General features: G+C 47.4%; 79 pseudogenes; all 79 read right to left on the minus strand.

Annotated features, from left to right (window-relative positions):
- Positions 1-60: 60 nt before the first annotated feature.
- Positions 61-234, minus strand: LOC143796384 (U2 spliceosomal RNA; annotated as a pseudogene).
- A 176-nt stretch (positions 235-410) lies between these two features.
- On the minus strand, positions 411-584 carry LOC143796835 (U2 spliceosomal RNA; annotated as a pseudogene).
- A 176-nt stretch (positions 585-760) lies between these two features.
- Positions 761-934, minus strand: LOC143796129 (U2 spliceosomal RNA; annotated as a pseudogene).
- Positions 935-1,110: 176 nt separating this feature from the next.
- LOC143796385 (U2 spliceosomal RNA) lies at positions 1,111-1,284 on the minus strand (annotated as a pseudogene).
- Positions 1,285-1,460: 176 nt separating this feature from the next.
- Positions 1,461-1,634, minus strand: LOC143797098 (U2 spliceosomal RNA; annotated as a pseudogene).
- Positions 1,635-1,810: 176 nt separating this feature from the next.
- LOC143795338 (U2 spliceosomal RNA) lies at positions 1,811-1,984 on the minus strand (annotated as a pseudogene).
- A 176-nt stretch (positions 1,985-2,160) lies between these two features.
- LOC143795339 (U2 spliceosomal RNA) lies at positions 2,161-2,334 on the minus strand (annotated as a pseudogene).
- A 176-nt stretch (positions 2,335-2,510) lies between these two features.
- Positions 2,511-2,684, minus strand: LOC143794121 (U2 spliceosomal RNA; annotated as a pseudogene).
- A 176-nt stretch (positions 2,685-2,860) lies between these two features.
- LOC143795340 (U2 spliceosomal RNA) lies at positions 2,861-3,034 on the minus strand (annotated as a pseudogene).
- Positions 3,035-3,210: 176 nt separating this feature from the next.
- On the minus strand, positions 3,211-3,384 carry LOC143796386 (U2 spliceosomal RNA; annotated as a pseudogene).
- A 176-nt stretch (positions 3,385-3,560) lies between these two features.
- Positions 3,561-3,734, minus strand: LOC143796836 (U2 spliceosomal RNA; annotated as a pseudogene).
- Positions 3,735-3,910: 176 nt separating this feature from the next.
- Positions 3,911-4,084, minus strand: LOC143796132 (U2 spliceosomal RNA; annotated as a pseudogene).
- A 176-nt stretch (positions 4,085-4,260) lies between these two features.
- LOC143796387 (U2 spliceosomal RNA) lies at positions 4,261-4,434 on the minus strand (annotated as a pseudogene).
- A 176-nt stretch (positions 4,435-4,610) lies between these two features.
- Positions 4,611-4,784, minus strand: LOC143797099 (U2 spliceosomal RNA; annotated as a pseudogene).
- A 176-nt stretch (positions 4,785-4,960) lies between these two features.
- LOC143795341 (U2 spliceosomal RNA) lies at positions 4,961-5,134 on the minus strand (annotated as a pseudogene).
- Positions 5,135-5,310: 176 nt separating this feature from the next.
- Positions 5,311-5,484, minus strand: LOC143795342 (U2 spliceosomal RNA; annotated as a pseudogene).
- Positions 5,485-5,660: 176 nt separating this feature from the next.
- On the minus strand, positions 5,661-5,834 carry LOC143795574 (U2 spliceosomal RNA; annotated as a pseudogene).
- A 176-nt stretch (positions 5,835-6,010) lies between these two features.
- Positions 6,011-6,184, minus strand: LOC143796943 (U2 spliceosomal RNA; annotated as a pseudogene).
- A 176-nt stretch (positions 6,185-6,360) lies between these two features.
- Positions 6,361-6,534, minus strand: LOC143797153 (U2 spliceosomal RNA; annotated as a pseudogene).
- A 198-nt stretch (positions 6,535-6,732) lies between these two features.
- On the minus strand, positions 6,733-6,884 carry LOC143795694 (U2 spliceosomal RNA; annotated as a pseudogene).
- A 176-nt stretch (positions 6,885-7,060) lies between these two features.
- LOC143795947 (U2 spliceosomal RNA) lies at positions 7,061-7,234 on the minus strand (annotated as a pseudogene).
- A 176-nt stretch (positions 7,235-7,410) lies between these two features.
- On the minus strand, positions 7,411-7,584 carry LOC143797001 (U2 spliceosomal RNA; annotated as a pseudogene).
- Positions 7,585-7,760: 176 nt separating this feature from the next.
- Positions 7,761-7,934, minus strand: LOC143794158 (U2 spliceosomal RNA; annotated as a pseudogene).
- A 176-nt stretch (positions 7,935-8,110) lies between these two features.
- LOC143796389 (U2 spliceosomal RNA) lies at positions 8,111-8,284 on the minus strand (annotated as a pseudogene).
- A 176-nt stretch (positions 8,285-8,460) lies between these two features.
- Positions 8,461-8,634, minus strand: LOC143796650 (U2 spliceosomal RNA; annotated as a pseudogene).
- Positions 8,635-8,810: 176 nt separating this feature from the next.
- On the minus strand, positions 8,811-8,984 carry LOC143794680 (U2 spliceosomal RNA; annotated as a pseudogene).
- A 176-nt stretch (positions 8,985-9,160) lies between these two features.
- Positions 9,161-9,334, minus strand: LOC143794057 (U2 spliceosomal RNA; annotated as a pseudogene).
- Positions 9,335-9,510: 176 nt separating this feature from the next.
- On the minus strand, positions 9,511-9,684 carry LOC143797100 (U2 spliceosomal RNA; annotated as a pseudogene).
- Positions 9,685-9,860: 176 nt separating this feature from the next.
- Positions 9,861-10,034, minus strand: LOC143795345 (U2 spliceosomal RNA; annotated as a pseudogene).
- Positions 10,035-10,210: 176 nt separating this feature from the next.
- LOC143795346 (U2 spliceosomal RNA) lies at positions 10,211-10,384 on the minus strand (annotated as a pseudogene).
- A 176-nt stretch (positions 10,385-10,560) lies between these two features.
- Positions 10,561-10,734, minus strand: LOC143794058 (U2 spliceosomal RNA; annotated as a pseudogene).
- Positions 10,735-10,932: 198 nt separating this feature from the next.
- LOC143796804 (U2 spliceosomal RNA) lies at positions 10,933-11,083 on the minus strand (annotated as a pseudogene).
- A 176-nt stretch (positions 11,084-11,259) lies between these two features.
- LOC143796837 (U2 spliceosomal RNA) lies at positions 11,260-11,433 on the minus strand (annotated as a pseudogene).
- A 176-nt stretch (positions 11,434-11,609) lies between these two features.
- LOC143796390 (U2 spliceosomal RNA) lies at positions 11,610-11,783 on the minus strand (annotated as a pseudogene).
- A 176-nt stretch (positions 11,784-11,959) lies between these two features.
- LOC143796391 (U2 spliceosomal RNA) lies at positions 11,960-12,133 on the minus strand (annotated as a pseudogene).
- A 176-nt stretch (positions 12,134-12,309) lies between these two features.
- Positions 12,310-12,483, minus strand: LOC143795347 (U2 spliceosomal RNA; annotated as a pseudogene).
- Positions 12,484-12,659: 176 nt separating this feature from the next.
- LOC143795348 (U2 spliceosomal RNA) lies at positions 12,660-12,833 on the minus strand (annotated as a pseudogene).
- Positions 12,834-13,009: 176 nt separating this feature from the next.
- LOC143795349 (U2 spliceosomal RNA) lies at positions 13,010-13,183 on the minus strand (annotated as a pseudogene).
- A 176-nt stretch (positions 13,184-13,359) lies between these two features.
- LOC143794059 (U2 spliceosomal RNA) lies at positions 13,360-13,533 on the minus strand (annotated as a pseudogene).
- Positions 13,534-13,709: 176 nt separating this feature from the next.
- On the minus strand, positions 13,710-13,883 carry LOC143795350 (U2 spliceosomal RNA; annotated as a pseudogene).
- A 176-nt stretch (positions 13,884-14,059) lies between these two features.
- LOC143796392 (U2 spliceosomal RNA) lies at positions 14,060-14,233 on the minus strand (annotated as a pseudogene).
- A 176-nt stretch (positions 14,234-14,409) lies between these two features.
- LOC143797235 (U2 spliceosomal RNA) lies at positions 14,410-14,583 on the minus strand (annotated as a pseudogene).
- Positions 14,584-14,759: 176 nt separating this feature from the next.
- On the minus strand, positions 14,760-14,933 carry LOC143796838 (U2 spliceosomal RNA; annotated as a pseudogene).
- A 176-nt stretch (positions 14,934-15,109) lies between these two features.
- Positions 15,110-15,283, minus strand: LOC143796133 (U2 spliceosomal RNA; annotated as a pseudogene).
- Positions 15,284-15,459: 176 nt separating this feature from the next.
- On the minus strand, positions 15,460-15,633 carry LOC143796393 (U2 spliceosomal RNA; annotated as a pseudogene).
- A 176-nt stretch (positions 15,634-15,809) lies between these two features.
- Positions 15,810-15,983, minus strand: LOC143796395 (U2 spliceosomal RNA; annotated as a pseudogene).
- Positions 15,984-16,159: 176 nt separating this feature from the next.
- On the minus strand, positions 16,160-16,333 carry LOC143795351 (U2 spliceosomal RNA; annotated as a pseudogene).
- Positions 16,334-16,509: 176 nt separating this feature from the next.
- LOC143794060 (U2 spliceosomal RNA) lies at positions 16,510-16,683 on the minus strand (annotated as a pseudogene).
- Positions 16,684-16,859: 176 nt separating this feature from the next.
- LOC143797101 (U2 spliceosomal RNA) lies at positions 16,860-17,033 on the minus strand (annotated as a pseudogene).
- Positions 17,034-17,209: 176 nt separating this feature from the next.
- Positions 17,210-17,383, minus strand: LOC143794550 (U2 spliceosomal RNA; annotated as a pseudogene).
- A 198-nt stretch (positions 17,384-17,581) lies between these two features.
- Positions 17,582-17,733, minus strand: LOC143795696 (U2 spliceosomal RNA; annotated as a pseudogene).
- A 176-nt stretch (positions 17,734-17,909) lies between these two features.
- Positions 17,910-18,083, minus strand: LOC143795919 (U2 spliceosomal RNA; annotated as a pseudogene).
- A 176-nt stretch (positions 18,084-18,259) lies between these two features.
- Positions 18,260-18,433, minus strand: LOC143797002 (U2 spliceosomal RNA; annotated as a pseudogene).
- Positions 18,434-18,609: 176 nt separating this feature from the next.
- On the minus strand, positions 18,610-18,783 carry LOC143794159 (U2 spliceosomal RNA; annotated as a pseudogene).
- Positions 18,784-18,981: 198 nt separating this feature from the next.
- On the minus strand, positions 18,982-19,133 carry LOC143794315 (U2 spliceosomal RNA; annotated as a pseudogene).
- A 176-nt stretch (positions 19,134-19,309) lies between these two features.
- Positions 19,310-19,483, minus strand: LOC143795352 (U2 spliceosomal RNA; annotated as a pseudogene).
- Positions 19,484-19,659: 176 nt separating this feature from the next.
- On the minus strand, positions 19,660-19,833 carry LOC143796396 (U2 spliceosomal RNA; annotated as a pseudogene).
- A 176-nt stretch (positions 19,834-20,009) lies between these two features.
- LOC143797236 (U2 spliceosomal RNA) lies at positions 20,010-20,183 on the minus strand (annotated as a pseudogene).
- A 176-nt stretch (positions 20,184-20,359) lies between these two features.
- On the minus strand, positions 20,360-20,533 carry LOC143797334 (U2 spliceosomal RNA; annotated as a pseudogene).
- Positions 20,534-20,709: 176 nt separating this feature from the next.
- On the minus strand, positions 20,710-20,883 carry LOC143796134 (U2 spliceosomal RNA; annotated as a pseudogene).
- A 176-nt stretch (positions 20,884-21,059) lies between these two features.
- Positions 21,060-21,233, minus strand: LOC143796397 (U2 spliceosomal RNA; annotated as a pseudogene).
- A 176-nt stretch (positions 21,234-21,409) lies between these two features.
- Positions 21,410-21,583, minus strand: LOC143797238 (U2 spliceosomal RNA; annotated as a pseudogene).
- A 176-nt stretch (positions 21,584-21,759) lies between these two features.
- On the minus strand, positions 21,760-21,933 carry LOC143796839 (U2 spliceosomal RNA; annotated as a pseudogene).
- A 176-nt stretch (positions 21,934-22,109) lies between these two features.
- On the minus strand, positions 22,110-22,283 carry LOC143796398 (U2 spliceosomal RNA; annotated as a pseudogene).
- Positions 22,284-22,459: 176 nt separating this feature from the next.
- Positions 22,460-22,633, minus strand: LOC143796399 (U2 spliceosomal RNA; annotated as a pseudogene).
- Positions 22,634-22,809: 176 nt separating this feature from the next.
- On the minus strand, positions 22,810-22,983 carry LOC143796400 (U2 spliceosomal RNA; annotated as a pseudogene).
- Positions 22,984-23,159: 176 nt separating this feature from the next.
- On the minus strand, positions 23,160-23,333 carry LOC143797102 (U2 spliceosomal RNA; annotated as a pseudogene).
- Positions 23,334-23,509: 176 nt separating this feature from the next.
- On the minus strand, positions 23,510-23,683 carry LOC143795353 (U2 spliceosomal RNA; annotated as a pseudogene).
- Positions 23,684-23,859: 176 nt separating this feature from the next.
- On the minus strand, positions 23,860-24,033 carry LOC143794061 (U2 spliceosomal RNA; annotated as a pseudogene).
- Positions 24,034-24,209: 176 nt separating this feature from the next.
- Positions 24,210-24,383, minus strand: LOC143797103 (U2 spliceosomal RNA; annotated as a pseudogene).
- Positions 24,384-24,559: 176 nt separating this feature from the next.
- On the minus strand, positions 24,560-24,733 carry LOC143795354 (U2 spliceosomal RNA; annotated as a pseudogene).
- Positions 24,734-24,931: 198 nt separating this feature from the next.
- LOC143795697 (U2 spliceosomal RNA) lies at positions 24,932-25,083 on the minus strand (annotated as a pseudogene).
- Positions 25,084-25,259: 176 nt separating this feature from the next.
- Positions 25,260-25,433, minus strand: LOC143795920 (U2 spliceosomal RNA; annotated as a pseudogene).
- A 176-nt stretch (positions 25,434-25,609) lies between these two features.
- LOC143797003 (U2 spliceosomal RNA) lies at positions 25,610-25,783 on the minus strand (annotated as a pseudogene).
- Positions 25,784-25,959: 176 nt separating this feature from the next.
- Positions 25,960-26,133, minus strand: LOC143794160 (U2 spliceosomal RNA; annotated as a pseudogene).
- Positions 26,134-26,331: 198 nt separating this feature from the next.
- LOC143794316 (U2 spliceosomal RNA) lies at positions 26,332-26,483 on the minus strand (annotated as a pseudogene).
- A 176-nt stretch (positions 26,484-26,659) lies between these two features.
- LOC143795356 (U2 spliceosomal RNA) lies at positions 26,660-26,833 on the minus strand (annotated as a pseudogene).
- A 176-nt stretch (positions 26,834-27,009) lies between these two features.
- LOC143796401 (U2 spliceosomal RNA) lies at positions 27,010-27,183 on the minus strand (annotated as a pseudogene).
- Positions 27,184-27,359: 176 nt separating this feature from the next.
- Positions 27,360-27,533, minus strand: LOC143797239 (U2 spliceosomal RNA; annotated as a pseudogene).
- Between the last annotated feature and the right edge of the window lie 114 nt (positions 27,534-27,647).

Here is a 27,647-nt window from a genome sequence, read left to right on the forward strand (position 1 = left end):
CGATGACAGTTCTGCGGTGTGCATGTGTTCAAGCTGTGCGCAACGCGTTTTGAATCTGCATAACCACACCCTCCATCCCCGTGAAGGTTCCGTGTGACAAAGCAAGCTCCATTTCCAGCTCCCTGTTCCAAAAATCCATTTAATATATGGTCCCCAAATAGGGGATGTATCAGATATTAAACTAATAAGAACAGACACTACGCTTGATCTTGAGCCATTTGGCCGAGAAGAGATGATCAGAAATGGTTTTCCACTTGGGCTGCACCAAGGCCTACAACCGACACCCACTGTGGAGATGTAGCAAAAGATTGCCGCAGGGAAGACATTTCCAGAAACTCTGGATGATCTGTCGATGACAGTTCTGCGGTGTGCATGTGTTCAAGCTGTGCGCAACGCGTTTTGAATCTGCATAACCACACCCTCCATCCCCGTGAAGGTTCCGTGTGACAAAGCAAGCTCCATTTCCAGCTCCCTGTTCCAAAAATCCATTTAATATATGGTCCCCAAATAGGGGACGTATCAGATATTAAACTAATAAGAACAGACACTACGCTTGATCTTGAGCTATGTGGCCAAGAAGAGATGATCAGAAATGGTTTGCCACTTGGGCCGCACCAAGGCCTACAACCGTCACCCACTGTGGAGACGTAGCAAAAGATTGCCGCAGGGAAGACATTTCCAGAAACTCTGGATGATCTGTCGATGACAGTTCTGCGGTGTGCATGTGTTCAAGCTGTGCGCAACGCGTTTTGAATCTGCATAACCACACCCTCCATCCCCGTGAAGGTTCCGTGTGACAAAGCAAGCTCCATTTCCATCTCCCTGTTCCAAAAATCCATTTAATATATGGTCCCCAAATAGGGGATGTATCAGATATTAAACTAATAAGAACAGACACTACGCTTGATCTTGAGCCATTTGGCCGAGAAGAGATGATCAGAAATGGTTTGCCACTTGGGCCGCACCAAGGTCTATAACCGACACCCACTGTGGAGACGTAGCAAAAGATTGCCGCAGGGAAGACATTTCCAGAAACTCTGGATGCTCTATCGATGACAGTTCTGCGGTGTGCATGTGTTCAAGCTGTGCGCAACGCGTTTTGAATCTGCATAACCACACCCTCCATCCCCGTGAAGGTTCCGTGTGACAAAGCAAGCTCCATTTCCAGCTCCCTGTTCCAAAAATCCATTTAATATATGGTCCCCAAATAGGGGATGTATCAGATATTAAACTAATAAGAACAGACACTACGCTTGATCTTGAGCCATTTGGCCGAGAAGAGATGATCAGAAATGGTTTGCCACTTGGGCCGCACCAAGGCCTACAACCGACACCCACTGTGGAGACGTAGCAAAAGATTGCCGCAGGGAAGATATTTCCAGAAACTCTGGATGATCTGTCGATGACAGTTCTGCGGTGTGCATGTGTTCAAGCTGTGCGCAACGCGTTTTGAATCTGCATAACCACACCCTCCATCCCCGTGAAGGTTCCGTGTGACAAAGCAAGCTCCATTTCCAGCTCCCTGTTCCAAAAATCCATTTAATATATGGTCCCCAAATAGGGGACGTATCAGATATTAAACTAATAAGAACAGACACTACGCTTGATCTTGAGCCATTTGGCCGATAAGAGATGATCAGAAATGGTTTGCCACTTGGGCCGCACCAAGGCCTACAATCGACACCCACTGTGGAGATGTAGCAAAAGATTGCCGCAGGGAAGACTTTTCCAGAAACTCTGGATGCTCTATCGGTGACAGTTCTGCGGTGTGCATGTGTTCAAGCTGTGCGCAACGCGTTTTGAATCTGCATAACCACACCCTCCATCCCCGTGAAGGTTCCGTGTGACAAAGCAAGCTCCATTTCCAGCTCCCTGTTCCAAAAATCCATTTAATATATGGTCCCCAAATAGGGGACGTATCAGATATTAAACTAATAAGAACAGACACTACGCTTGATCTTGAGCCATTTGGCCGAGAAGAGATGATCAGAAATGGTTTGCCACTTGGGCCGCACCAAGGCCTACAACCGACACCCACTGTGGAGAAGTAGCAAAAGATTGCCGCAGGGAAGACATTTCCAGAAACTCTGGATGATCTGTCGATGACAGTTCTGCGGTGTGCATGTGTTCAAGCTGTGCGCAACGCGTTTTGAATCTGCATAACCACACCCTCCATCCCCGTGAAGGTTCCGTGTGACAAAGCAAGCTCCATTTCCAGCTCCCTGTTCCAAAAATCCATTTAATATATGGTCCCCAAATAGGGGACGTATCAGATATTAAACTAATAAGAACAGACACTACGCTTGATCTTGAGCCATTTGGCCGAGAAGAGATGATCAGAAATGGTTTGCAACTTGGGCCGCACCAAGGCCTACAACCGACACCCACTGTGGAGACGTAACAAAAGATTGCCGCATGGAAGACATTTCCAGAAACTCTGGATGCTCTGTCGATGACAGTTCTGCGGTGTGCATGAGTTCAAGCTGTGCGCAACGCGTTTTGAATCTACATAACCACACCCTCCATCCCCGTGAAGGTTCCGTGCGACAAAGCAAGCTCCATTTCCAGCTCCCTGTTCCAAAAATCCATTTAATATATGGTCCCCAAATAGGGGACGTATCAGATATTAAACTAATAAGAACAGACACTACGCTTGATCTTGAGCCAATTGGCCGAGAAGAGATGATCAGAAATGGTTTGCCACTTGGGCCGCACCAAGGCCTACAACCGACACCCACTGTGGAGACATAGCAAAAGATTGCCGCATGGAAGACATTTCCAGAAACTCTGGATGCTCTGTCGATGACTGTTCTGTGGTGTGCATGTGTTCAAGCTGTGCGCAACGCGTTTTGAATCTGCATAACCACACCCTCCATCCCCGTGAAGGTTCCGTGTGACAAAGCAAGCTCCATTTCCAGCTCCCTGTTCCAAAAATCCATTTAATATATGGTCCCCAAATAGGGGACGTATCAGATATTAAACTAATAAGAACAGACACTACGCTTGATCTTGAGCCATTTGGCCGAGAAGAGATGATCAGAAATGGTTTGCCACTTGGGCCGCACCAAGGCCTACAACCGACACCCACTGTGGAGACGTAGCAAAAGATTGCCGCAGGGAAGATATTTCCAGAAACTCTGGATGATCTGTCGATGACAGTTCTGCGGTGTGCATGTGTTCAAGCTGTGCGCAACGCGTTTTGAATCTGCATAACCACACCCTCCATCCCCGTGAAGGTTCCGTGTGACAAAGCAAGCTCCATTTCCAGCTCCCTGTTCCAAAAATCCATTTAATATATGGTCCCCAAATAGGGGATGTATCAGATATTAAACTAATAAGAACAGACACTACGCTTGATCTTGAGCCATTTGGCCGAGAAGAGATGATCAGAAATGGTTTTCCACTTGGGCTGCACCAAGGCCTACAACCGACACCCACTGTGGAGATGTAGCAAAAGATTGCCGCAGGGAAGACATTTCCAGAAACTCTGGATGATCTGTCGATGACAGTTCTGCGGTGTGCATGTGTTCAAGCTGTGCGCAACGCGTTTTGAATCTGCATAACCACACCCTCCATCCCCGTGAAGGTTCCGTGTGACAAAGCAAGCTCCATTTCCAGCTCCCTGTTCCAAAAATCCATTTAATATATGGTCCCCAAATAGGGGACGTATCAGATATTAAACTAATAAGAACAGACACTACGCTTGATCTTGAGCTATGTGGCCAAGAAGAGATGATCAGAAATGGTTTGCCACTTGGGCCGCACCAAGGCCTACAACCGTCACCCACTGTGGAGACGTAGCAAAAGATTGCCGCAGGGAAGACATTTCCAGAAACTCTGGATGATCTGTCGATGACAGTTCTGCGGTGTGCATGTGTTCAAGCTGTGCGCAACGCGTTTTGAATCTGCATAACCACACCCTCCATCCCCGTGAAGGTTCCGTGTGACAAAGCAAGCTCCATTTCCATCTCCCTGTTCCAAAAATCCATTTAATATATGGTCCCCAAATAGGGGATGTATCAGATATTAAACTAATAAGAACAGACACTACGCTTGATCTTGAGCCATTTGGCCGAGAAGAGATGATCAGAAATGGTTTGCCACTTGGGCCGCACCAAGGTCTATAACCGACACCCACTGTGGAGACGTAGCAAAAGATTGCCGCAGGGAAGACATTTCCAGAAACTCTGGATGCTCTATCGATGACAGTTCTGCGGTGTGCATGTGTTCAAGCTGTGCGCAACGCGTTTTGAATCTGCATAACCACACCCTCCATCCCCGTGAAGGTTCCGTGTGACAAAGCAAGCTCCATTTCCAGCTCCCTGTTCCAAAAATCCATTTAATATATGGTCCCCAAATAGGGGATGTATCAGATATTAAACTAATAAGAACAGACACTACGCTTGATCTTGAGCCATTTGGCCGAGAAGAGATGATCAGAAATGGTTTGCCACTTGGGCCGCACCAAGGCCTACAACCGACACCCACTGTGGAGACGTAGCAAAAGATTGCCGCAGGGAAGATATTTCCAGAAACTCTGGATGATCTGTCGATGACAGTTCTGCGGTGTGCATGTGTTCAAGCTGTGCGCAACGCGTTTTGAATCTGCATAACCACACCCTCCATCCCCGTGAAGGTTCCGTGTGACAAAGCAAGCTCCATTTCCAGCTCCCTGTTCCAAAAATCCATTTAATATATGGTCCCCAAATAGGGGACGTATCAGATATTAAACTAATAAGAACAGACACTACGCTTGATCTTGAGCCATTTGGCCGATAAGAGATGATCAGAAATGGTTTGCCACTTGGGCCGCACCAAGGCCTACAATCGACACCCACTGTGGAGATGTAGCAAAAGATTGCCGCAGGGAAGACTTTTCCAGAAACTCTGGATGCTCTATCGGTGACAGTTCTGCGGTGTGCATGTGTTCAAGCTGTGCGCAACGCGTTTTGAATCTGCATAACCACACCCTCCATCCCCGTGAAGGTTCCGTGTGACAAAGCAAGCTCCATTTCCAGCTCCCTGTTCCAAAAATCCATTTAATATATGGTCCCCAAATAGGGGACGTATCAGATATTAAACTAATAAGAACAGACACTACGCTTGATCTTGAGCCATTTGGCCGAGAAGAGATGATCAGAAATGGTTTGCCACTTGGGCCGCACCAAGGCCTACAACCGACACCCACTGTGGAGAAGTAGCAAAAGATTGCCGCAGGGAAGACATTTCCAGAAACTCTGGATGATCTGTCGATGACAGTTCTGCGGTGTGCATGTGTTCAAGCTGTGCGCAACGCGTTTTGAATCTGCATAACCACACCCTCCATCCCCGTGAAGGTTCCGTGTGACAAAGCAAGCTCCATTTCCAGCTCCCTGTTCCAAAAATCCATTTAATATATGGTCCCCAAATAGGGGACGTATCAGATATTAAACTAATAAGAACAGACACTACGCTTGATCTTGAGCCATTTGGCCGAGAAGAGATGATCAGAAATGGTTTGCAACTTGGGCCGCACCAAGGCCTACAACCGACACCCACTGTGGAGACGTAACAAAAGATTGCCGCATGGAAGACATTTCCAGAAACTCTGGATGCTCTGTCGATGACAGTTCTGCGGTGTGCATGAGTTCAAGCTGTGCGCAACGCGTTTTGAATCTGCATAACCACACCCTCCATCCCCGTGAAGGTTCCGTGCGACAAAGCAAGCTCCATTTCCAGCTCCCTGTTCCAAAAATCCATTTAATATATGCTCCCCAAATAGGGGACGTATCAGATATTAAACTAATAAGAACAGACACTACGCTTGATCTTGAGCCAATTGGCCGAGAAGAGATGATCAGAAATGGTTTGCCACTTGGGCCGCACCAAGGCCTACAACCGACACCCACTGTGGAGACATAGCAAAAGATTGCCGCATGGAAGACATTTCCAGAAACTCTGGATGCTCTGTCGATGACTGTTCTGTGGTGTGCATGTGTTCAAGCTGTGCGCAACGCGTTTTGAATCTGCATAACCACACCCTCCATCCCCGTGAAGGTTCCGTGTGACAAAGCAAGCTCCATTTCCAGCTCCCTGTTCCAAAAATCCATTTAATATATTGTCCCCAAATAGGGGACGTATCAGATATTAAACTAATAAGAACAGACACTACGCTTGATCTTGAGCCATTTGGCCGATAAGAGATGATCAGAAATGGTTTGCCACTTGGGCCGCACCAAGGCCTACAACCGACACCCACTGTGGAGATGTAGCAAAAGATTGCCGCAGGGAAGACTTTTCCAGAAACTCTGGATGCTCTATCGATGACAGTTCTGCGGTGTGCATGTGTTCAAGCTGTGCGCAACGCGTTTTGAATCTGCATAACCACACCCTCCATCCCCGTGAAGGTTCCGTGTGACAAAGCAAGCTCCATTTCCAGCTCCCTGTTCCAAAAATCCATTTAATATATGGTCCCCAAATAGGGGACGTATCAGATATTAAACTAATAAGAACAGACACTACGCTTGATCTTGAGACATTTGGCCGAGAAGAGATTATCAGAAATGGTTTGCCACTTGGGCCGCACCAAGGCCTACAACCGATACCCACTGTGGAGACGTAGCAAAAGATTGCCACAGGGAAGACATTTCCAGAAACTCTGGATGCTCTGTTGATGACAGTTCTGCGGTGTGCATGTGTTCAAGCTGTGCGCAACGCGTTTTGAATCTGCCTAACCACACCCTCCATCCCCGTGAAGGTTCCGTGTGACAAAGCAAGCTCCATTTCCAGCCTCCTGTTCCAAAAATCCATTTAATATATGGTCCCCAAATAGGGGACGTATCAGATATTAAACTAATAAGAACAGACACTACGCTTGATCTTGAGCCATTTGGCCGAGAAAAGATGATCAGAAATGGTTTGCCACTTGGGCCGCACCAAGGCCTACAACTGACACCCACTGTGGAGACGTAGCAAAAGATTGCCGCATGGAATACATTTCTAGAAACTCTGGATGCTCTGTCGATGACAGTTCTGCGGTGTGCATGAGTTAAAGCTGTGCGCAACGTGTTTTGAATCTGCATAATCACACCCTCCATCCCCGTGAAGGTTCCGTGCGACAAAGCAAGCTCCATTTCCAGCTCCCTGTTCCAAAAATCCATTTAATATATGGTCCCCAAATAGGGGACGTATCAGATATTAAACTAATAAGAACAGACACTATGCTTGATCTTGAGCCATTTGGCCGAGAAGAGATGATCAGAAATGGTTTGCCACTTGGGCCGCACCAAGGCCTACAACCGACACCCACTGTGGAGACGTAGCAAAAGATTGCCGCATGGAAGACATTTCCAGAAATTCTAGATGCTCTGTCGATGACAGTTCTGCGGTGTGCATGTGTTCAAGCTGTGCGCAACGCGTTTTGAATCTGCATAACCACACCCTCCATCCCCATGAAGGTTCCGTGTGACAAAGCAAGCTCCATTTCCAGCTCCCTGTTCCAAAAATCCATTTAATATATGGTCCCCAAATAGGGGACGTATCAGATATTAAACTAATAAGAACAGACACTACGCTTGATCTTGAGCCATTTGGCCGATAAGAGATGATCAGAAATGGTTTGCCACTTGGGCCGCACCAAGGCCTACAACCGACACCCACTGTGGAGACCTAGCAAAAGATTGCCGCAGGGAAGACATTTCCAGAAACTCTGGATGCTCTGTCGATGACAGTTCTGCGGTGTGCATGTGTTCAAGCTGTGCGCAACGCGTTTTGAATCTGCATAACCACACCCTCCATCCCCGTGAAGGTTCCGTGTGACAAAGCAAGCTCCATTTCCAGCTCCCTGTTCCAAAAATCCATTTAATATATGGTCCCCAAATAGGGGACGTATCAGATATTAAACTAATAAGAACAGACACTACACTTGATCTTGAGCCATTTGGCCGAGAAGAGATGATCAGAAATGGTTTGCCACTTGGGCCGCACCAAGGCCTACAACCGACACCCACTGTGGAGACGTAGCAAAAGATTGCCGCAGGGAAGATATTTCCAGAAACTCTGGATGATCTGTCGATGACAGTTCTGCGGTGTGCATGTGTTCAAGCTGTGCGCAACGCGTTTTGAATCTGCATAACCACACCCTCCATCCCCGTGAAGGTTCCGTGTGACAAAGCAAGCTCCATTTCCAGCTCCCTGTTCCAAAAATCCATTTAATATATGGTCCCCAAATAGGGGATGTATCAGATATTAAACTAATAAGAACAGACACTACGCTTGATCTTGAGCCATTTGGCCGAGAAGAGATGATCAGAAATGGTTTGCCACTTGGGCCGCACCAAGGCCTACAACCGACACCCACTGTGGAGATGTAGCAAAAGATTGCCGCAGGGAAGACATTTCCAGAAACTCTGGATGATCTGTCGATGACAGTTCTGCGGTGTGCATGTGTTCAAGCTGTGCGCAACGCGTTTTGAATCTGCATAACCACACCCTCCATCCCCGTGAAGGTTCCGTGTGACAAAGCAAGCTCCATTTCCAGCTCCCTGTTCCAAAAATCCATTTAATATATGGTCCCCAAATAGGGGACGTATCAGATATTAAACTAATAAGAACAGACACCACGCTTGATCTTGAGCCATTTGGCCGAGAAGAGATTATCAGAAATGGTTTGCAACTTGGGCCGCACCAAGGCCTACAACCGACACCCACTGTGGAGACGTAACAAAAGATTGCCGCATGGAAGACATTTCCAGAAACTCTGGATGCTCTGTCGATGACAGTTCTGCGGTGTGCATGAGTTCAAGCTGTGCGCAACGCGTTTTGAATCTGCATAACCACACCCTCCATCCCCATGAAGGTTCCGTGTGACAAAGCAAGCTCCATTTCCAGCTCCCTGTTCCAAAAATCCATTTAATATATGGTCCCCAAATAGGGGACGTATCAGATATTAAACTAATAAGAACAGACACTACGCTTGATCTTGAGCCATTTGGCCGAGAAGAGATGATCAGAAATGGTTTGCAACTTGGGCCGCACCAAGGCCTACAACCGACACCCACTGTGGAGACGTAACAAAAGATTGCCGCATGGAAGACATTTCCAGAAACTCTGGATGCTCTGTCGATGACAGTTCTGCGGTGTGCATGAGTTCAAGCTGTGCGCAACGCGTTTTGAATCTGCATAACCACACCCTCCATCCCCGTGAAGGTTCCGTGCGACAAAGCAAGCTCCATTTCCAGCTCCCTGTTCCAAAAATCCATTTAATATATGGTCCCCAAATAGGGGACGTATCAGATATTAAACTAATAAGAACAGACACTACGCTTGATCTTGAGCCAATTGGCCGAGAAGAGATGATCAGAAATGGATTGCCACTTGGGCCGCACCAAGGCCTACAACCGACACCCACTGTGGAGACATAGCAAAAGATTGCCGCATGGAAGACATTTCCAGAAACTCTGGATGCTCTGTCGATGACTGTTCTGTGGTGTGCATGTGTTCAAGCTGTGCGCAACGCGTTTTGAATCTGCATAACCACACCCTCCATCCCCGTGAAGGTTCCGTGTGACAAAGCAAGCTCCATTTCCAGCTCCCTGTTCCAAAAATCCATTTAATATATGGTCCCCAAATAGGGGACGTATCAGATATTAAACTAATAAGAACAGACACTACGCTTGATCTTGAGCCATTTGGCCGATAAGAGATGATCAGAAATGGTTTGCCACTTGGGCCGCACCAAGGCCTACAACCGACACCCACTGTGGAGATGTAGCAAAAGATTGCCGCAGGGAAGACTTTTCCAGAAACTCTGGATGCTCTATCGGTGACAGTTCTGCGGTGTGCATGTGTTCAAGCTGTGCGCGACGCGTTTTGAATCTGCATAACCACACCCTCCATCCCCGTGAAGGTTCCGTGTGACAAAGCAAGCTCCATTTCCAGCTCCCTGTTCCAAAAATCCATTTAATATATGGTCCCCAAATAGGGGACGTATCAGATATTAAACTAATAAGAACAGACACTACGCTTGATCTTGAGCCATTTGGCCGAGAAGAGATGATCAGAAATGGTTTGCCACTTGGGCCGCACCAAGGCCTACAACCGACACCCACTGTGGAGAAGTAGCAAAAGATTGCCGCAGGGAAGACATTTCCAGAAACTCTGGATGATCTGTCGATGACAGTTCTGCGGTGTGCATGTGTTCAAGCTGTGCGCAACGCGTTTTGAATCTGCATAACCACACCCTCCATCCCCGTGAAGGTTCCGTGTGACAAAGCAAGCTCCATTTCCAGCTCCCTGTTCCAAAAATCCATTTAATATATGGTCCCCAAATAGGGGACGTATCAGATATTAAACTAATAAGAACAGACACTACGCTTGATCTTGAGCCATTTGGCCGAGAAGAGATGATCAGAAATGGTTTGCAACTTGGGCCGCACCAAGGCCTACAACCGACACCCACTGTGGAGACGTAACAAAAGATTGCCGCATGGAAGACATTTCCAGAAACTCTGGATGCTCTGTCGATGACAGTTCTGCGGTGTGCATGAGTTCAAGCTGTGCGCAACGCGTTTTGAATCTGCATAACCACACCCTCCATCCCCGTGAAGGTTCCGTGCGACAAAGCAAGCTCCATTTCCAGCTCCCTGTTCCAAAAATCCATTTAATATATGGTCCCCAAATAGGGGACGTATCAGATATTAAACTAATAAGAACAGACACTACGCTTGATCTTGAGCCAATTGGCCGAGAAGAGATGATCAGAAATGGTTTGCCACTTGGGCCGCACCAAGGCCTACAACCGACACCCACTGTGGAGACATAGCAAAAGATTGCCGCATGGAAGACATTTCCAGAAACTCTGGATGCTCTGTCGATGACTGTTCTGTGGTGTGCATGTGTTCAAGCTGTGCGCAACGCGTTTTGAATCTGCATAACCACACCCTCCATCCCCGTGAAGGTTCCGTGTGACAAAGCAAGCTCCATTTCCAGCTCCCTGTTCCAAAATCCATTTAATATATGGTCCCCAAATAGGGGACGTATCAGATATTAAACTAATAAGAACAGACACTACGCTTGATCTTGAGCCATTTGGCCGAGAAGAGATGATCAGAAATGGTTTGCCACTTGGGCCGCACCAAGGCCTACAACCGACACCCACTGTGGAGATGTAGCAAAAGATTGCCGCAGGGAAGACATTTCCAGAAACTCTGGATGCTCTGTCGATGACAGTTCTGCGGTGTGCATGTGTTCAAGCTGTGCGCAACGCGTTTTGAATCTGCATAACCACACCCTCCATCCCCGTGAAGGTTCCGTGTGACAAAGCAAGCTCCATTTCCAGCTCCCTGTTCCAAAAATCCATTTAATATATGGTCCCCAAATAGGGGACGTATCAGATATTAAACTAATAAGAACAGACACTACGCTTGATCTTGAGCTATGTGGCCAAGAAGAGATGATCAGAAATGGTTTGCCACTTGGGCCGCACCAAGGCCTACAACCGACACCCACTGTGGAGACGTAGCAAAAGATTGCCGCAGGGAAGACATTTCCAGAAACTCTGGATGATCTGTCGATGACAGTTCTGCGGTGTGCATGTGTTCAAGCTGTGCGCAACGCGTTTTGAATCTGCATAACCACACCCTCCATCCCCGTGAAGGTTCCGTGTGACAAAGCAAGCTCCATTTCCAGCTCCCTGTTCCAAAAATCCATTTAATATATGGTCCCCAAATAGGGGATGTATCAGATATTAAACTAATAAGAACAGACACTACGCTTGATCTTGAGCCATTTGGCCGAGAAGAGATGATCAGAAATGGTTTGCCACTTGGGCCGCACCAAGGTCTACAACCGACACCCACTGTGGAGACGTAGCAAAAGATTGCCGCAGGGAAGACATTTCCAGAAACTCTGGATGATCTGTCGATGACAGTTCTGCGGTGTGCATGTGTTCAAGCTGTGCGCAACGCGTTTTGAATCTGCATAACCACACCCTCCATCCCCGTGAAGGTTCCGTGTGACAAAGCAAGCTCCATTTCCAGCTCCCTGTTCCAAAAATCCATTTAATATATGGTCCCCAAATAGGGGATGTATCAGATATTAAACTAATAAGAACAGACACTACGCTTGATCTTGAGCCATTTGGCCGAGAAGAGATGATCAGAAATGGTTTGCCACTTGGGCCGCACCAAGGCCTACAACCGACACCCACTGTGGAGACGTAGCAAAAGATTGCCGCAGGGAAGATATTTCCAGAAACTCTGGATGATCTGTCGATGACAGTTCTGCGGTGTGCATGTGTTCAAGCTGTGCGCAACGCGTTTTGAATCTGCATAACCACACCCTCCATCCCCGTGAAGGTTCCGTGTGACAAAGCAAGCTCCATTTCCAGCTCCCTGTTCCAAAAATCCATTTAATATATGGTCCCCAAATAGGGGACGTATCAGATATTAAACTAATAAGAACAGACACTACGCTTGATCTTGAGCCATTTGGCCGAGAAGAGATGATCAGAAATGGATTGCCACTTGGGCCGCACCAAGGCCTACAACCGACACCCACTGTGGAGACGTAACAAAAGATTGCCGCATGGAAGACATTTCCAGAAACTCTGGATGCTCTATCGGTGACAGTTCTGCAGTGTGCATGTGTTCAAGCTGTGCGCGACGCGTTTTGAATCTGCATAACCACACCCTCCATCCCCGTGAAGGTTCCGTGTGACAAAGCAAGCTCCATTTCCAGCTCCCTGTTCCAAAAATCCATTTAATATATGGTCCCCAAATAGGGGACGTATCAGATATTAAACTAATAAGAACAGACACTACGCTTGATCTTGAGCCATTTGGCCGAGAAGAGATGATCAGAAATGGTTTGCCACTTGGGCCGCACCAAGGCCTACAACCGACACCCACTGTGGAGAAGTAGCAAAAGATTGCCGCAGGGAAGACATTTCCAGAAACTCTGGATGATCTGTCGATGACAGTTCTGCGGTGTGCATGTGTTCAAGCTGTACGCAACGCGTTTTGAATCTGCATAACCACACCCTCCATCCCCGTGAAGGTTCCGTGTGACAAAGCAAGCTCCATTTCCAGCTCCCTGTTCCAAAAATCCATTTAATATATGGTCCCCAAATAGGGGACGTATCAGATATTAAACTAATAAGAACAGACACTACGCTTGATCTTGAGCCATTTGGCCGAGAAGAGATGATCAGAAATGGTTTGCAACTTGGGCCGCACCAAGGCCTACAACCGACACCCACTGTGGAGACGTAACAAAAGATTGCCGCATGGAAGACATTTCCAGAAACTCTGGATGCTCTGTCGATGACAGTTCTGCGGTGTGCATGAGTTCAAGCTGTGCGCAACGCGTTTTGAATCTGCATAACCACACCCTCCATCCCCGTGAAGGTTCCGTGCGACAAAGCAAGCTCCATTTCCAGCTCCCTGTTCCAAAAATCCATTTAATATATGGTCCCCAAATAGGGGACGTATCAGATATTAAACTAATAAGAACAGACACTACGCTTGATCTTGAGCCAATTGGCCGAGAAGAGATGATCAGAAATGGTTTGCCACTTGGGCCGCACCAAGGCCTACAACCGACACCCACTGTGGAGACATAGCAAAAGATTGCCGCATGGAAGACATTTCCAGAAACTCTGGATGCTCTGTCGATGACTGTTCTGTGGTGTGCATGTGTTCAAGCTGTGCGCAACGCGTTTTGAATCTGCATAACCACACCCTCCATCCCCGTGAAGGTTCCGTGTGACAAAGCAAGCTCCATTTCCAGCTCCCTGTTCCAAAAATCCATTTAATATATGGTCCCCAAATAGGGGACGTATCAGATATTAAACTAATAAGAACAGACACTACGCTTGATCTTGAGCCATTTGGCCGAGAAGAGATGATCAGAAATGGTTTGCCACTTGGGCCGCACCAAGGCCTACAACCGACACCCACTGTGGAGACGTAGCAAAAGATTGCCGCAGGGAAGATATTTCCAGAAACTCTGGATGATCTGTCGATGACAGTTCTGCGGTGTGCATGTGTTCAAGCTGTGCGCAACGCGTTTTGAATCTGCATAACCACACCCTCCATCCCCGTGAAGGTTCCGTGTGACAAAGCAAGCTCCATTTCCAGCTCCCTGTTCCAAAAATCCATTTAATATATGGTCCCCAAATAGGGGATGTATCAGATATTAAACTAATAAGAACAGACACTACGCTTGATCTTGAGCCATTTGGCCGAGAAGAGATGATCAGAAATGGTTTTCCACTTGGGCCGCACCAAGGCCTACAACCGACACCCACTGTGGAGATGTAGCAAAAGATTGCCGCAGGGAAGACATTTCCAGAAACTCTGGATGATCTGTCGATGACAGTTCTGCGGTGTGCATGTGTTCAAGCTGTGCGCAACGCGTTTTGAATCTGCATAACCACACCCTCCATCCCCGTGAAGGTTCCGTGTGACAAAGCAAGCTCCATTTCCAGCTCCCTGTTCCAAAAATCCATTTAATATATGGTCCCCAAATAGGGGATGTATCAGATATTAAACTAATCAGAACAGACACTACGCTTGATCTTGAGCCATTTGGCCGAGAAGAGATGATCAGAAATGGTTTGCCACTTGGGCCGCACCAAGGCCTACAACCGACACCCACTGTGGAGATGTAGCAAAAGATTGCCGCAGGGAAGACATTTCCAGAAACTCTGGATGCTCTGTCGATGACAGTTCTGCGGTGTGCATGTGTTCAAGCTGTGCGCAACGCGTTTTGAATCTGCATAACCACACCCTCCATCCCCGTGAAGGTTCCGTGTGACAAAGCAAGCTCCATTTCCAGCTCCCTGTTCCAAAAATCCATTTAATATATGGTCCCCAAATAGGGGACGTATCAGATATTAAACTAATAAGAACAGACACTACGCTTGATCTTGAGCTATGTGGCCAAGAAGAGATGATCAGAAATGGTTTGCCACTTGGGCCGCACCAAGGCCTACAACCGACACCCACTGTGGAGACGTAGCAAAAGATTGCCGCAGGGAAGACATTTCCAGAAACTCTGGATGATCTGTCGATGACAGTTCTGCGGTGTGCATGTGTTCAAGCTGTGCGCAACGCGTTTTGAATCTGCATAACCACACCCTCCATCCCCGTGAAGGTTCCGTGTGACAAAGCAAGCTCCATTTCCATCTCCCTGTTCCAAAAATCCATTTAATATATGGTCCCCAAATAGGGGATGTATCAGATATTAAACTAATAAGAACAGACACTACGCTTGATCTTGAGCCATTTGGCCGAGAAGAGATGATCAGAAATGGTTTGCCACTTGGGCCGCACCAAGGTCTATAACCGACACCCACTGTGGAGACGTAGCAAAAGATTGCCGCAGGGAAGACATTTCCAGAAACTCTGGATGCTCTATCGATGACAGTTCTGCGGTGTGCATGTGTTCAAGCTGTGCGCAACGCGTTTTGAATCTGCATAACCACACCCTCCATCCCCGTGAAGGTTCCGTGTGACAAAGCAAGCTCCATTTCCAGCTCCCTGTTCCAAAAATCCATTTAATATATGGTCCCCAAATAGGGGATGTATCAGATATTAAACTAATAAGAACAGACACTACGCTTGATCTTGAGCCATTTGGCCGAGAAGAGATGATCAGAAATGGTTTGCCACTTGGGCCGCACCAAGGCCTACAACCGACACCCACTGTGGAGACGTAGCAAAAGATTGCCGCAGGGAAGATATTTCCAGAAATTCTGGATGATCTGTTGATGACAGTTCTGCGGTGTGCATGTGTTCAAGCTGTGCGCAACGCGTTTTGAATCTGCATAACCACACCCTCCATCCCCGTGAAGGTTCCGTGTGACAAAGCAAGCTCCATTTCCAGCTCCCTGTTCCAAAAATCCATTTAATATATGGTCCCCAAATAGGGGATGTATCAGATATTAAACTAATAAGAACAGACACTACGCTTGATCTTGAGCCATTTGGCCGAGAAGAGATGATCAGAAATGGTTTGCCACTTGGGCCGCACCAAGGCCTACAATCGACACCCACTGTGGAGATGTAGCAAAAGATTGCCGCAGGGAAGACTTTTCCAGAAACTCTGGATGCTCTATCGGTGACAGTTCTGCGGTGTGCATGTGTTCAAGCTGTGCGCAACGCGTTTTGAATCTGCATAACCACACCCTCCATCCCCGTGAAGGTTCCGTGTGACAAAGCAAGCTCCATTTCCAGCTCCCTGTTCCAAAAATCCATTTAATATATGGTCCCCAAATAGGGGACGTATCAGATATTAAACTAATAAGAACAGACACTACGCTTGATCTTGAGCCATTTGGCCGAGAAGAGATGATCAGAAATGGTTTGCAACTTGGGCCGCACCAAGGCCTACAACCGACACCCACTGTGGAGACGTAACAAAAGATTGCCGCATGGAAGACATTTCCAGAAACTCTGGATGCTCTGTCGATGACAGTTCTGCGGTGTGCATGAGTTCAAGCTGTGCGCAACGCGTTTTGAATCTGCATAACCACACCCTCCATCCCCGTGAAGGTTCCGTGCGACAAAGCAAGCTCCATTTCCAGCTCCCTGTTCCAAAAATCCATTTAATATATGGTCCCCAAATAGGGGACGTATCAGATATTAAACTAATAAGAACAGACACTACGCTTGATCTTGAGCCAATTGGCCGAGAAGAGATGATCAAAAATGGTTTGCCACTTGGGCCGCACCAAGGCCTACAACCGACACCCACTGTGGAGACATAGCAAAAGATTGCCGCATGGAAGACATTTCCAGAAACTCTGGATGCTCTGTCGATGACTGTTCTGTGGTGTGCATGTGTTCAAGCTGTGCGCAACGCGTTTTGAATCTGCATAACCACACCCTCCATCCCCGTGAAGGTTCCGTGTGACAAAGCAAGCTCCATTTCCAGCTCCCTGTTCCAAAAATCCATTTAATATATGGTCCCCAAATAGGGGACGTATCAGATATTAAACTAATAAGAACAGACACTACGCTTGATCTTGAGCCATTTGGCCGATAAGAGATGATCAGAAATGGTTTGCCACTTGGGCCGCACCAAGGCCTACAACCGACACCCACTGTGGAGATGTAGCAAAAGATTGCCGCAGGGAAGACTTTTCCAGAAACTCTGGATGCTCTATCGATGACAGTTCTGCGGTGTGCATGTGTTCAAGCTGTGCGCAACGCGTTTTGAATCTGCATAACCACACCCTCCATCCCCGTGAAGGTTCCGTGTGGCAAAGCAAGCTCCATTTCCAGCTCCCTGTTCCAAAAATCCATTTAATATATGGTCCCCAAATAGGGGACGTATCAGATATTAAACTAATAAGAACAGACACTACGCTTGATCTTGAGCCATTTGGCCGAGAAGAGATTATCAGAAATGGTTTGCCACTTGGGCCGCACCAAGGCCTACAACCGACACCCACTGTGGAGACGTAGCAAAAGATTGCCACAGGGAAGACATTTCCAGAAACTCTGGATGCTCTGTTGATGACAGTTCTGCGGTGTGCATGTGTTCAAGCTGTGCGCAACGCGTTTTGAATCTGCCTAACCACACCCTCCATCCCCGTGAAGGTTCCGTGTGACAAAGCAAGCTCCATTTCCAGCCTCCTGTTCCAAAAATCCATTTAATATATGGTCCCCAAATAGGGGACGTATCAGATATTAAACTAATAAGAACAGACACTACGCTTGATCTTGAGCCATTTGGCCGAGAAAAGATGATCAGAAATGGTTTGCCACTTGGGCCGCACCAAGGCCTACAACTGACACCCACTGTGGAGACGTAGCAAAAGATTGCCGCATGGAATACATTTCTAGAAACTCTGGATGCTCTGTCGATGACAGTTCTGCGGTGTGCATGAGTTAAAGCTGTGCGCAACGCGTTTTGAATCTGCATAATCACACCCTCCATCCCCGTGAAGGTTCCGTGCGACAAAGCAAGCTCCATTTCCAGCTCCCTGTTCCAAAAATCCATTTAATATATGGTCCCCAAATAGGGGACGTATCAGATATTAAACTAATAAGAACAGACACTATGCTTGATCTTGAGCCATTTGGCCGAGAAGAGATGATCAGAAATGGTTTGCCACTTGGGCCGCACCAAGGCCTACAACCGACACCCACTGTGGAGACGTAGCAAAAGATTGCCGCATGGAAGACATTTCCAGAAATTCTAGATGCTCTGTCGATGACAGTTCTGCGGTGTGCATGTGTTCAAGCTGTGCGCAACGCGTTTTGAATCTGCATAACCACACCCTCCATCCCCATGAAGGTTCCGTGTGACAAAGCAAGCTCCATTTCCAGCTCCCTGTTCCAAAAATCCATTTAATATATGGTCCCCAAATAGGGGACGTATCAGATATTAAACTAATAAGAACAGACACTACGCTTGATCTTGAGCCATTTGGCCGATAAGAGATGATCAGAAATGGTTTGCCACTTGGGCCGCACCAAGGCCTACAACCGACACCCACTGTGGAGACCTAGCAAAAGATTGCCGCAGGGAAGACATTTCCAGAAACTCTGGATGCTCTGTCGATGACAGTTCTGCGGTGTGCATGTGTTCAAGCTGTGCGCAACGCGTTTTGAATCTGCATAACCACACCCTCCATCCCCGTGAAGGTTCCGTGTGACAAAGCAAGCTCCATTTCCAGCTCCCTGTTCCAAAAATCCATTTAATATATGGTCCCCAAATAGGGGACGTATCAGATATTAAACTAATAAGAACAGACACTACACTTGATCTTGAGCCATTTGGCCGAGAAGAGATGATCAGAAATGGTTTGCCACTTGGGCCGCACCAAGGCCTACAACCGACACCCACTGTGGAGACGTAGCAAAAGATTGCCGCAGGGAAGACATTTCCAGAAACTCTGGATGCTCTGTCGATGACAGTTCTGCGGTGTGCATGTGTTCAAGCTGTGCGCAACGCGTTTTGAATCTGCATAACCACACCTTCCATCCCCGTGAAGGTTCCGTGTGACAAAGCAAGCTCCATTTCCAGCTCCCTGTTCCAAAAATCCATTTAATATATGGTCCCCAAATAGGGGACGTATCAGATATTAAACTAATAAGAACAGACACTACGCTTGATCTTGAGCCAATTGGCCGAGAAGAGATGATCAGAAATGGTTTGCCACTTGGGCCGCACCAAGGCCTACAACCGACACCCACTGTGGAGACATAGCAAAAGATTGCCGCATGGAAGACATTTCCAGAAACTCTGGATGCTCTGTCGATGACTGTTCTGTGGTGTACATGTGTTCAAGCTGTGCGCAACGCGTTTTGAATCTGCATAACCACACCCTCCATCCCCGTGAAGGTTCCGTGTGACAAAGCAAGCTCCATTTCCAGCTCCCTGTTCCAAAAATCCATTTAATATATGGTCCCCAAATAGGGGACGTATCAGATATTAAACTAATAAGAACAGACACTACGCTTGATCTTGAGCCATTTGGCCGAGAAGAGATGATCAGAAATGGTTTGCCACTTGGGCCGCACCAAGGCCTACAACCGACACCCACTGTGGAGACGTAGCAAAAGATTGCCGCAGGGAAGATATTTCCAGAAACTCTGGATGATCTGTCGATGACAGTTCTGCGGTGTGCATGTGTTCAAGCTGTGCGCAACGCGTTTTGAATCTGCATAACCACACCCTCCATCCCCGTGAAGGTTCCGTGTGACAAAGCAAGCTCCATTTCCAGCTCCCTGTTCCAAAAATCCATTTAATATATGGTCCCCAAATAGGGGATGTATCAGATATTAAACTAATAAGAACAGACACTACGCTTGATCTTGAGCCATTTGGCCGAGAAGAGATGATCAGAAATGGTTTTCCACTTGGGCCGCACCAAGGCCTACAACCGACACCCACTGTGGAGATGTAGCAAAAGATTGCCGCAGGGAAGACATTTCCAGAAACTCTGGATGATCTGTCGATGACAGTTCTGCGGTGTGCATGTGTTCAAGCTGTGCGCAACGCGTTTTGAATCTGCATAACCACACCCTCCATCCCCGTGAAGGTTCCGTGTGACAAAGCAAGCTCCATTTCCAGCTCCCTGTTCCAAAAATCCATTTAATATATGGTCCCCAAATAGGGGATGTATCAGATATTAAACTAATCAGAACAGACACTACGCTTGATCTTGAGCCATTTGGCCGAGAAGAGATGATCAGAAATGGTTTGCCACTTGGGCCGCACCAAGGCCTACAACCGACACCCACTGTGGAGATGTAGCAAAAGATTGCCGCAGGGAAGACATTTCCAGAAACTCTGGATGCTCTGTCGATGACAGTTCTGCGGTGTGCATGTGTTCAAGCTGTGCGCAACGCGTTTTGAATCTGCATAACCACACCCTCCATCCCCGTGAAGGTTCCGTGTGACAAAGCAAGCTCCATTTCCAGCTCCCTGTTCCAAAAATCCATTTAATATATGGTCCCCAAATATTGGACGTATCAGATATTAAACTAATAAGAACAGACACTACGCTTGATCTTGAGCTATGTGGCCAAGAAGAGATGATCAGAAATGGTTTGCCACTTGGGCCGCACCAAGGCCTACAACCGACACCCACTGTGGAGACGTAGCAAAAGATTGCCGCAGGGAAGACATTTCCAGAAACTCTGGATGATCTGTCGATGACAGTTCTGCGGTGTGCATGTGTTCAAGCTGTGCGCAACGCGTTTTGAATCTGCATAACCACACCCTCCATCCCCGTGAAGGTTCCGTGTGACAAAGCAAGCTCCATTTCCATCTCCCTGTTCCAAAAATCCATTTAATATATGGTCCCCAAATAGGGGATGTATCAGATATTAAACTAATAAGAACAGACACTACGCTTGATCTTGAGCCATTTGGCCGAGAAGAGATGATCAGAAATGGTTTGCCACTTGGGCCGCACCAAGGTCTATAACCGACACCCACTGTGGAGACGTAGCAAAAGATTGCCGCAGGGAAGATATTTCCAGAAACTCTGGATGATCTGTCGATGACAGTTCTGCGGTGTGCATGTGTTCAAGCTGTGCGCAACGCGTTTTGAATCTGCATAACCACACCCTCCATCCCCGTGAAGGTTCCGTGTGACAAAGCAAGCTCCATTTCCAGCTCCCTGTTCCAAAAATCCATTTAATATATGGTCCCCAAATAGGGGATGTATCAGATATTAAACTAATAAGAACAGACACTACGCTTGATCTTGAGCCATTTGGCCGAGAAGAGATGATCAGAAATGGTTTTCCACTTGGGCCGCACCAAGGCCTACAACCGACACCCACTGTGGAGATGTAGCAAAAGATTGCCGCAGGGAAGACATTTCCAGAAACTCTGGATGATCTGTCGATGACAGTTCTGCGGTGTGCATGTGTTCAAGCTGTGCGCAACGCGTTTTGAATCTGCATAACCACACCCTCCATCCCCGTGAAGGTTCCGTGTGACAAAGCAAGCTCCATTTCCAGCTCCCTGTTCCAAAAATCCATTTAATATATGGTCCCCAAATAGGGGATGTATCAGATATTAAACTAATCAGAACAGACACTACGCTTGATCTTGAGCCATTTGGCCGAGAAGAGATGATCAGAAATGGTTTGCCACTTGGGCCGCACCAAGGCCTACAACCGACACCCACTGTGGAGATGTAGCAAAAGATTGCCGCAGGGAAGACATTTCCAGAAACTCTGGATGCTCTGTCGATGACAGTTCTGCGGTGTGCATGTGTTCAAGCTGTGCGCAACGCGTTTTGAATCTGCATAACCACACCCTCCATCCCCGTGAAGGTTCCGTGTGACAAAGCAAGCTCCATTTCCAGCTCCCTGTTCCAAAAATCCATTTAATATATGGTCCCCAAATAGGGGACGTATCAGATATTAAACTAATAAGAACAGACACTACGCTTGATCTTGAGCTATGTGGCCAAGAAGAGATGATCAGAAATGGTTTGCCACTTGGGCCGCACCAAGGCCTACAACCGACACCCACTGTGGAGACGTAGCAAAAGATTGCCGCAGGGAAGACATTTCCAGAAACTCTGGATGATCTGTCGATGACAGTTCTGCGGTGTGCATGTGTTCAAGCTGTGCGCAACGCGTTTTGAATCTGCATAACCACACCCTCCATCCCCGTGAAGGTTCCGTGTGACAAAGCAAGCTCCATTTCCAGCTCCCTGTTCCAAAAATCCATTTAATATATGGTCCCCAAATAGGGGATGTATCAGATATTAAACTAATAAGAACAGACACTACGCTTGATCTTGAGCCATTTGGCCGAGAAGAGATGATCAGAAATGGTTTGCCACTTGGGCCGCACCAAGGTCTATAACCGACACCCACTGTGGAGACGTAGCAAAATATTGCCGCAGGGAAGACATTTCCAGAAACTCTGGATGCTCTATCGATGACAGTTCTGCGGTGTGCATGTGTTCAAGCTGTGCGCAACGCGTTTTGAATCTGCATAACCACACCCTCCATCCCCGTGAAGGTTCCGTGTGACAAAGCAAGCTCCATTTCCAGCTCCCTGTTCCAAAAATCCATTTAATATATGGTCCCCAAATAGGGGATGTATCAGATATTAAACTAATAAGAACAGACACTACGCTTGATCTTGAGCCATTTGGCCGAGAAGAGATGATCAGAAATGGTTTGCCACTTGGGCCGCACCAAGGCCTACAACCGACACCCACTGTGGAGACGTAGCAAAAGATTGCCGCAGGGAAGATATTTCCAGAAATTCTGGATGATCTGTCGATGACAGTTCTGCGGTGTGCATGTGTTCAAGCTGTGCGCAACGCGTTTTGAATCTGCATAACCACACCCTCCATCCCCGTGAAGGTTCCGTGTGACAAAGCAAGCTCCATTTCCAGCTCCCTGTTCCAAAAATCCATTTAATATATGGTCCCCAAATAGGGGATGTATCAGATATTAAACTAATAAGAACAGACACTACGCTTGATCTTGAGCCATTTGGCCGAGAAGAGATGATCAGAAATGGTTTGCCACTTGGGCCGCACCAAGGCCTACAACCGACACCCACTGTGGAGATGTAGCAAAAGATTGCCGCAGGGAAGACATTTCCAGAAACTCTGGATGATCTGTCGATGACAGTTCTGCGGTGTGCATGTGTTCAAGCTGTGCGCAACGCGTTTTGAATCTGCATAACCACACCCTCCATCCCCGTGAAGGTTCCGTGTGACAAAGCAAGCTCCATTTCCAGCTCCCTGTTCCAAAAATCCATTTAATATATGGTCCCCAAATAGGGGACGTATCAGATATTAAACTAATAAGAACAGACACTACGCTTGATCTTGAGCCATTTGGCCGATAAGAGATGATAAGAAATGGTTTGCCACTTGGGCCGCACCAAGGCCTACAACCGACACCCACTGTGGAGAAGTAGCAAAAGATTGCCGCAGGGAAGACATTTCCAGAAACTCTGGATGATCTGTCGATGACAGTTCTGCGGTGTGCATGTGTTCAAGCTGTGCGCAACGCGTTTTGAATCTGCATAACCACACCCTCCATCCCCGTGAAGGTTCCGTGTGACAAAGCAAGCTCCATTTCCAGCTCCCTGTTCCAAAAATCCATTTAATATATGGTCCCCAAATAGGGGACGTATCAGATATTAAACTAATAAGAACAGACACTACGCTTGATCTTGAGCCATTTGGCCGAGAAGAGATGATCAGAAATGGTTTTCTACTTGGGCCGCACCAAGGCCTACAACCGACACCCACTGTGGAGACGTAACAAAAGATTGCCGCATGGAAGACATTTCCAGAAACTCTGGATGCTCTGTCGATGACAGTTCTGCGGTGTGCATGAGTTCAAGCTGTGCGCAACGCGTTTTGAATCTGCATAACCACACCCTCCATCCCCGTGAAGGTTCCGTGCGACAAAGCAAGCTCCATTTCCAGCTCCCTGTTCCAAAAATCCATTTAATATATGGTCCCCAAATAGGGGACGTATCAGATATTAAACTAATAAGAACAGACACTACGCTTGATCTTGAGCCAATTGGCCGAGAAGAGATGATCAGAAATGGTTTGCCACTTGGGCCGCACCAAGGCCTACAACCGACACCCACTGTGGAGACATAGCAAAAGATTGCCGCATGGAAGACATTTCCAGAAACTCTGGATGCTCTGTCGATGACTGTTCTGTGGTGTGCATGTGTTCAAGCTGTGCGCAACGCGTTTTGAATCTGCATAACCACACCCTCCATCCCCGTGAAGGTTCCGTGTGACAAAGCAAGCTCCATTTCCAGCTCCCTGTTCCAAAAATCCATTTAATATATGGTCCCCAAATAGGGGACGTATCAGATATTAAACTAATAAGAACAGACACTACGCTTGATCTTGAGCCATTTGGCCGATAAGAGATGATCAGAAATGGTTTGCCACTTGGGCCGCACCAAGGCCTACAACCGACACCCACTGTGGAGATGTAGCAAAAGATTGCCGCAGGGAAGACTTTTCCAGAAACTCTGGATGCTCTATCGATGACAGTTCTGCGGTGTGCATGTGTTCAAGCTGTGCGCAACGCGTTTTGAATCTGCATAACCACACCCTCCATCCCCGTGAAGGTTCCGTGTGACAAAGCAAGCTCCATTTCCAGCTCCCTGTTCCAAAAATCCATTTAATATATGGTCCCCAAATAGGGGACGTATCAGATATTAAACTAATAAGAACAGACACTACGCTTGATCTTGAGCCATTTGGCCGAGAAGAGATTATCAGAAATGGTTTGCCACTTGGGCCGCACCAAGGCCTACAACCGACACCCACTGTGGAGACGTAGCAAAAGATTGCCACAGGGAAGACATTTCCAGAAACTCTGGATGCTCTGTTGATGACAGTTCTGCGGTGTGCATGTGTTCAAGCTGTGCGCAACGCGTTTTGAATCTGCCTAACCACACCCTCCATCCCCGTGAAGGTTCCGTGTGACAAAGCAAGCTCCATTTCCAGCCTCCTGTTCCAAAAATCCATTTAATATATGGTCCCCAAATAGGGGACGTATCAGATATTAAACTAATAAGAACAGACACTACGCTTGATCTTGAGCCATTTGGCCGAGAAAAGATGATCAGAAATGGTTTGCCACTTGGGCCGCACCAAGGCCTACAACTGACACCCACTGTGGAGACGTAGCAAAAGATTGCCGCATGGAATACATTTCTAGAAACTCTGGATGCTCTGTCGATGACAGTTCTGCGGTGTGCATGAGTTAAAGCTGTGCGCAACGCGTTTTGAATCTGCATAATCACACCCTCCATCCCCGTGAAGGTTCCGTGCGACAAAGCAAGCTCCATTTCCAGCTCCCTGTTCCAAAAATCCATTTAATATATGGTCCCCAAATAGGGGACGTATCAGATATTAAACTAATAAGAACAGACACTATGCTTGATCTTGAGCCATTTGGCCGAGAAGAGATGATCAGAAATGGTTTGCCACTTGGGCCGCACCAAGGCCTACAACCGACACCCACTGTGGAGACGTAGCAAAAGATTGCCGCATGGAAGACATTTCCAGAAATTCTAGATGCTCTGTCGATGACAGTTCTGCGGTGTGCATGTGTTCAAGCTGTGCGCAACGCGTTTTGAATCTGCATAACCACACCCTCCATCCCCATGAAGGTTCCGTGTGACAAAGCAAGCTCCATTTCCAGCTCCCTGTTCCAAAAATCCATTTAATATATGGTCCCCAAATAGGGGACGTATCAGATATTAAACTAATAAGAACAGACACTACGCTTGATCTTGAGCCATTTGGCCGATAAGAGATGATCAGAAATGGTTTGCCACTTGGGCCGCACCAAGGCCTACAACCGACACCCACTGTGGAGACCTAGCAAAAGATTGCCGCAGGGAAGACATTTCCAGAAACTCTGGATGCTCTGTCGATGACAGTTCTGCGGTGTGCATGTGTTCAAGCTGTGCGCAACGCGTTTTGAATCTGCATAACCACACCCTCCATCCCCGTGAAGGTTCCGTGTGACAAAGCAAGCTCCATTTCCAGCTCCCTGTTCCAAAAATCCATTTAATATATGGTCCCCAAATAGGGGACGTATCAGATATTAAACTAATAAGAACAGACACTACACTTGATCTTGAGCCATTTGGCCGAGAAGAGATGATCAGAAATGGTTTGCCACTTGGGCCGCACCAAGGCCTACAACCGACACCCACTGTGGAGACGTAGCAAAAGATTGCCGCAGGGAAGACATTTCCAGAAACTCTGGATGCTCTGTCGATGACAGTTCTGCGGTGTGCATGTGTTCAAGCTGTGCGCAACGCGTTTTGAATCTGCATAACCACACCTTCCATCCCCGTGAAGGTTCCGTGTGACAAAGCAAGCTCCATTTCCAGCTCCCTGTTCCAAAAATCCATTTAATATATGGTCCCCAAATAGGGGACGTATCAGATATTAAACTAATAAGAACAGACACTACGCTTGATCTTGAGCCAATTGGCCGAGAAGAGATGATCAGAAATGGTTTGCCACTTGGGCCGCACCAAGGCCTACAACCGACACCCACTGTGGAGACATAGCAAAAGATTGCCGCATGGAAGACATTTCCAGAAACTCTGGATGCTCTGTCGATGACTGTTCTGTGGTGTGCATGTGTTCAAGCTGTGCGCAACGCGTTTTGAATCTGCATAACCACACCCTCCATCCCCGTGAAGGTTCCGTGTGACAAAGCAAGCTCCATTTCCAGCTCCCTGTTCCAAAAATCCATTTAATATATGGTCCCCAAATAGGGGACGTATCAGATATTAAACTAATAAGAACAGACACTACGCTTGATCTTGAGCCATTTGGCCGAGAAGAGATGATCAGAAATGGTTTGCCACTTGGGCCGCACCAAGGCCTACAACCGACACCCACTGTGGAGACGTAGCAAAAGATTGCCGCAGGGAAGATATTTCCAGAAACTCTGGATGATCTGTCGATGACAGTTCTGCGGTGTGCATGTGTTCAAGCTGTGCGCAACGCGTTTTGAATCTGCATAACCACACCCTCCATCCCCGTGAAGGTTCCGTGTGACAAAGCAAGCTCCATTTCCAGCTCCCTGTTCCAAAAATCCATTTAATATATGGTCCCCAAATAGGGGATGTATCAGATATTAAACTAATAAGAACAGACACTACGCTTGATCTTGAGCCATTTGGCCGAGAAGAGATGATCAGAAATGGTTTTCCACTTGGGCCGCACCAAGGCCTACAACCGACACCCACTGTGGAGATGTAGCAAAAGATTGCCGCAGGGAAGACATTTCCAGAAACTCTGGATGATCTGTCGATGACAGTTCTGCGGTGTGCATGTGTTCAAGCTGTGCGCAACGCGTTTTGAATCTGCATAACCACACCCTCCATCCCCGTGAAGGTTCCGTGTGACAAAGCAAGCTCCATTTCCAGCTCCCTGTTCCAAAAATCCATTTAATATATGGTCCCCAAATAGGGGATGTATCAGATATTAAACTAATCAGAACAGACACTACGCTTGATCTTGAGCCATTTGGCCGAGAAGAGATGATCAGAAATGGTTTGCCACTTGGGCCGCACCAAGGCCTACAACCGACACCCACTGTGGAGATGTAGCAAAAGATTGCCGCAGGGAAGACATTTCCAGAAACTCTGGATGCTCT

This window comes from Ranitomeya variabilis, chromosome 1 (assembly GCF_051348905.1).
Source record: "Ranitomeya variabilis isolate aRanVar5 chromosome 1, aRanVar5.hap1, whole genome shotgun sequence".
Lineage (NCBI taxonomy): Eukaryota > Metazoa > Chordata > Amphibia > Anura > Dendrobatidae > Ranitomeya > Ranitomeya variabilis.